General features: G+C 41.4%; 1 long non-coding RNA gene across 1 annotated transcript in view; it reads right to left on the bottom strand.

Annotated features, from left to right (window-relative positions):
- Positions 1-245: 245 nt before the first annotated feature.
- LOC138159853 (uncharacterized) overlaps positions 246-6,000 on the bottom strand; it is a 29,627-nt gene continuing 23,872 nt past the window's right edge. The window contains exon 3 of the long non-coding RNA XR_011167992.1: positions 246-689. This is a non-coding gene — a long non-coding RNA (uncharacterized lncRNA). The remainder of the gene's footprint in view (positions 690-6,000) is intronic.

Raw genomic sequence — 6,000 nt, 5'->3', positions numbered from 1 at the left:
CTCCAGAAAGGCTGGATCAGTTCACAACTCCATCAGCAATGCATTTTAGTGGTCCAATTTGCCCACATCCTCTCCAGCATTTGTCATTTTCCTGTTTTGTCATCTTAGCCAATCTGACTGGTGAGATGTGGTACCTCAGAGTTATCCTCCAAAAATATTTTTTAAAAAATTTAAATAAAATAAACACGTTAGGGAATAAAGAGGGAAAGAGTTCATGGCTAAACAAATTATAAGATCAAACAAGATAAAATGGACAAATTTGATTATATAAAAGTAAAGTTTTGCACAAATAATTTAGTGTAGTAAAAATCAGAAGGGAAACAGGTATCTGGGGGGAAATCTTTACAATAATTTTCTGTGATAAAGGTTGCATTTCCAAGATATATGAAGAAATGATTCAACTTTATAAAACTAAAAAACATTCCCCAGTGGATAGTCAAAAGACATGAATAAAACTCAAGCTACTAACAATCATATAAAAATGTTCTACGTTCTTTTTTCCGCGCTGCCCCGAAGAGGGTTCCATATGGCGTTGTTCTCAGTTTCTGGTCATAACTTTAAAGGGAAACTTTCACAATGTCCGGAGCCCTAGATGTCCTGCCCATGAAGGAGGAGGATGTCCTCAAGTTCCTGGCTGCAGGAACCCATTTGGGTGGCACCAATTTGGACTTCCAGATGGAACAATATATCTACAAAAGAAAGAGTGCCGGCATGTACATTATTAACTTGAAGAGAACTTGGCAAAATCTTCTGCTGGCAGCTCGTGCCATTGTTGCTTTTGAAAACCCAGCCGTTGTTAGTGTCATCTCATCCAGGAACGCTGGCCGGGGAACTGTTCTGAAATTTGCTGCTGCCACTGGCGCCACACCTATTGCTGGACATTTCACACCAGGCACCTTCACTAACCAGATCCAGGCAGCTTTCAGGGAGCCCCGCCTCTTGGTGGTCACTGAACCTCGGGCAGATCGCCAGTCTCTGACTGAAGCATAATATGTGAACCTTCCAACCATCCCCACTTCGCTATGTGGACATTTCCATTCCATGGAACAACAAGGGAGCTCACGCCGTGGGTCTGATGTGGTCGATGCTGGCCGTGACGTCCTACATGTGCATGGCACCATCTCCCGGGAACACCCCTGGGAGGTTATGCCTGATCTCTACTTCTACAGGGATCCAGAGGAGATTGAAAAGGAAGAGCAGACCGCAGCTGGGAAGGCAGTGACAAAGGAGGAGCTTCAGGGTGAGTGGACTGCACCCGCCCCAGAATTCACTGCTACTCAACCGAAGGTGGCTGACTGGTCCCAGGGACTACAGGTGCCATCTGTGCCCATTCAGCAGTTCCCCACTGAAGATTGGAGTGCTCAGCCGGCCAGTGAGGACTGGTCTGTGGCTCCTACTGCTCAGGCCACTGAGTGGGTAGGAACTACCACAGGAAGGTCTTAAAACCCAGATGCTCTAATAGTGTTGGAAAAATGCTAATAGAAAATATTGGTTTCTTAAAAAAAAAAAAGTTCTGCGTTGCCAATAATTAGAGATATAAAAATTAAAACAACTTTCAGGTTATAACTTACGCCTAGTAGAGCAGCAAAAATTACAATAGGAAAATGAAAAATGTTGGAGGGGGGCTGTAGGAAAACAGGTATACTAGTACACTATCGGTGAAGCTATAAATTGGTCTGGTAATTTGGAACTGCATGCAGAAAGTTACCGACTATGCATACCCTTTGATCCTGGAAGAGATGAGAGAAGCAGGTATCAGCTGAACATTTTATCTGAACCAAGAGAGGGTTTAATGCACATGCGCACACACACACACACACACACACACATTCTACACTCCCAGAATCTGATGTGGATATATATGAAATTCAACAGGGAAACATGCCAGGATTGAGGTTAGGTAAGGGAGAGAGGAAGGAAAAGGGAAGGGAATAAGCATATGGACAATTTGTTCCAATGGCCATGAAGGCAGCTAAAGCAAACACTATGGAGCGCTTAGAGCTTGGTCAGACAACTTTGTGCAACTCTGCCTCACTTAAATACAGTTCATGCGTGAGTCAAGTCATCACCCTATGATGTCACTGGTCCTCTTCAAAAATGAAGGAAAAATGACAACTATAAGCTAAATAAGTTACTATAAGTAACTATAAGTTACACTGTGCTAAACACTGTACAAATGTTATCTCAGTTGCCTGTCACAAGGACTCTGGGAAGTAGATGTTATTTCCATTTTACAGTTCCGGAAACTCAGGTAAACAGAGTTTAGGTGACTTGCCCAAAGTCACACAGTTAGTCTACCTCCAAGGTTAGATTTGAACTCAGGTCTTCCTGAATCCAGGCTCACTGCTCTAGTCAGTGCCACCTTAAAGAGGGAGGCTAGTGCAAGGATCTAAGACAACTCCAAAAGACTCATGACGGAAAATGTATCCACATCGAGAAAAAGAACTAAGGAGTCTGAATGCAGATCAAAGCAGACTATTTGCTCTCTCTCTTTTTTTGTTTCTTCTTTCCCATGGTTCATTCTTCTTTACAATATGTCTAATGTGAAAATATGTTTAATGTGAACGTATGCGTGGAGCCTATATCAGATTGCATGCTGTTTGAGGCATTATTTTAAAATTGTTTGGAGGGAAATGTTGAGAGTTCAACTGGGTTGCAGCCTCTAATCTGCTACCTTGGCTCCACTCCACATCTAGGTAAAGGTTTAAATTGCTTCACAGAATTGTTCAACCATTTCACAGCACCAACATTGCATTAGTGGGCCTATTCTCCTAAAGCCTCTCCCAAAATCTTCATTGTCCTTTTCTGTCACCTTTGCCAATCTGTTGATAAATCCTCAGAGTTGTTTTTACTTTCATTTTAGCTTTCATTTCTTGTATTATTAGTGATTTGAAACATTTTTTCATATGAAATATTTTTTCACATGTTAATAGCTTACCTTTCTTCAAGAAAGCCTGTTCATATTGTTTAACCATTTACCTGTTGGAGAATGGTTCTTTTTCATATGTTTCTATCATTTTTATGTATAGTTTGGACATAAAGACTTTCAGAGAAATTTGCTGGAAAGTCATATTCTCCAGTTAACAGTTTCCCTTCTCCACTGAATTTTGGGAAAAAGTTTTCAATTTTTTCCTTGTATCTCCTGTAATCTTCTCTATTTCTTGTTTGGTCAAGAATTCTTCCATCATCCATAGTTGTGAAAGCCTTCTCTGTGCTTCCATATTGATGGCATGATCTTTTATATCTAGGTCATGTATTTTTTTGAAGGTTATTATGGTATATATGTTGATCTAAATTTAATTTCTACAAGATTGCTTTCTAGCTAACACCCAGCAAAGGTCATTGCAAAAGGCAGTTTGAATAAGGAACATTTTTTACACATATAACCCTTTAAATTGTCTACACTTTGCTCCACGCACTGGAGTTAGCTCAGGATAAGAACTTCTCAATATGTTTCTACTCCTCCTTCCTTTCTCTTGCCTCAAGAGATGCAGAAATCTAAACTACAAAACACCTATCTGCTTGGAGATGATGAGATTAGATCTAAGAGTTTTAGTCTGGAAAAAAGGCAACCAGGTCCAATGTGGCTTCCAAAGGGCTAAAAAGCTAAAAAAAAAAAAAATACAGATTACAAAGAAAAAAAAATCATAAAATGCTCTAAGCTTCCAGGCAATCTACTGATTGCCAAACTGGGAGGAATTGAATTTGGTGTAATTATCTACAGATTTCCCCCTTGATTATATTCTCTATAATAAAACGCAAACTCAAGATACACTTAAAATTATCTTATCTTTACCTAGTAAATCATTTAAAAAAATTTTTTTTCAAATGCTTTATTAACTTCTGATTTACATCATTCATTTCTGCCAGATTTTGAGTTACAAATTTTCTCCCCGTTTTTCCCCTACCCACCGCCCCATAATAGCAGTCCCACAGGATATCCCCTCCTCCAATCTGCTCTCTCCCATATTTTCTCCCATACCCTTTTCGACTTTTCCAGTGGATCTCTATGCCCCAATGCCTGTATATCTCATTTCCCAATTACATGTAAAATAGCATTAATAATAGTATATATATATATATATATGTATGTATGTATGTATGTATGTATTTGAGTATTTGATTTTAAAACTTTGAATTCCAGATTCATTCCCTTCCTCCCTTGTCACCCACCTCCCTTGTCCCCTGAAACACGATACTCAGTTTTGCTCGGTAGGTGATTCTTGGTTTTAATCCCAGCTCCTTTGACCTCTGGAATATCATATTCCAAGCCCTTCGATCCCTCAGTGTAGAAGCTGCCAGATCCTGGGTTATCCTGATTGTGTTTCCACAATATTCAAATTGTTTCTTCCTGGCTGCTTGTAATATTCTCTCCTTGATCTCAGAATTCCAGAACCTGGCTATAATATTCCTAGGAGTTTTCTTTTGGGGATCTTTTTCAGGAGGTGATAGGTGGATTCTTTCAACCTCTATTTTTCCCTCTGGTTCTAAAACATCAGGGCAGTTTTCTTTGAGAACTTCCTGAAGGATGATTTCTAGGTTCTTTTTTTGATCATGGCTTTCAGGTAGTCCAATAATTTTTAAATGATCTCTCCTGGATCTGTTTTCCAGGTCAGTGGTTTTTCCCATGACATATTTCACATTGCCTTCTATTCTTTCATTTGACTGGATCTGTTTAACAGCATCTTGATTTCTCATAAAGTCATTAGCTTCCATTTGCTCTAATCTAATTCTGAAGCAATGATTGTCCTCATTGAGCTTTTGAGATTCTTTTTCCATCTGGCAAATTTGGCTTTTTAAGGCATTCTTCTCCTTTTTGAGCCTCTTTTGCCATTTGAGTCAGTCTGTTTTTTAAGGTGTGATTTTCTTCAGTCAGGCTGTTGACTCTCATTTCATTATTTTCTTGCATCGTTCTCATTTCTCTTCCCAATTTTTCCTCCACTTCTCTTATCTGCTTCTTAAGGTCCTCAATGGCCTGTAACCAGCTCATATTTTCCTTTGAAGCTTTTGATACAGGAGTTCTGACTTCACTGTCTTCCTCCTGTTCCATGCTTTGTTCCTTTTTGTCCCCAAAATAGGAGTCTGATGTTGGAATCTTCTGTTTGCTTTATTTCTTTTGCCTGCTCATGTCACCACTCAGTTACTTGACTTTTGGGCTTTTTGCCACAGAAGGACTCTGCTACCCGACAGGGGAGCTTTTGTCCCAAATGCTGGGGTTTTCTCAGCTGCCGAAGGTATTAGTTGGGTGCCCTCTCTGAGGCCTCCACAGGCTCTGGCAAGCTGGACACACACCCCAGGACCTCCACCCTAGACTGCAATCCAGATCCAAGCAGGTTAAAGCAAGAGTCATTACCCCTCAGACTGGTGCTTGGTCCCCCTACACTCTGCAGACCAGGAGCTGAAGCTGCCATGTGGTGCTGGCTGTCTGTGCCAGAGTCTCAGCAACTTCTTGCCCCGGGGGCAAAAGCCATGCACTCCCTCTTACTGGGTCCCAAAGTCCAGACTGCACTGACCTCTCACTTTGTCCTTCACATCTATGTGTTGATAAATCTGGAAATGGCCACAGCTGCTGCTGATCTGGGGTCCCTCAGGCTGGCGGCTGGTTAGGCCCGCCCTGGAGCTAAAGCCTCAGTGTGGGGCTGGGCTCGGCTCCCAGAGTGCTGGGCTGGCTGATTCCTGCCGGCCTGCTGGGCTGTCCTCAGCGGGAGGTTAGCTTCTCTGTGTCATTTTGTGGGTTCTGCAGCTCCAAAGTTTGTTTAGAGTCCCCTTTTACATGGATTGGGGAAGGTGGGAGCTGGAGCAGCGGGGAGGCCCTGCTTCTACTCTGCCATCTTGGCTTTGCTCCTGTTGACTTTGTAGTAAATCATTTTTTAAAAATGCAAATATCCAGTAGGCAAAATTGTAAATAGACAAGTCTTAGTAATGAACCATGAAGCTTATATCATGCAGCACTAACAATAGAAGAGAAAAAACCAAGTGGAACAACTGCCTTCATACCAA

The sequence above is a fragment of the Petaurus breviceps genome, unplaced genomic scaffold, assembly GCF_028583685.1.
Source record: "Petaurus breviceps papuanus isolate PSGF00001 unplaced genomic scaffold, PetGlider_PUasm1.0 118, whole genome shotgun sequence".
NCBI lineage: Eukaryota > Metazoa > Chordata > Mammalia > Diprotodontia > Petauridae > Petaurus > Petaurus breviceps.
This window is presented reverse-complemented; position numbering and strand designations above follow the sequence as displayed.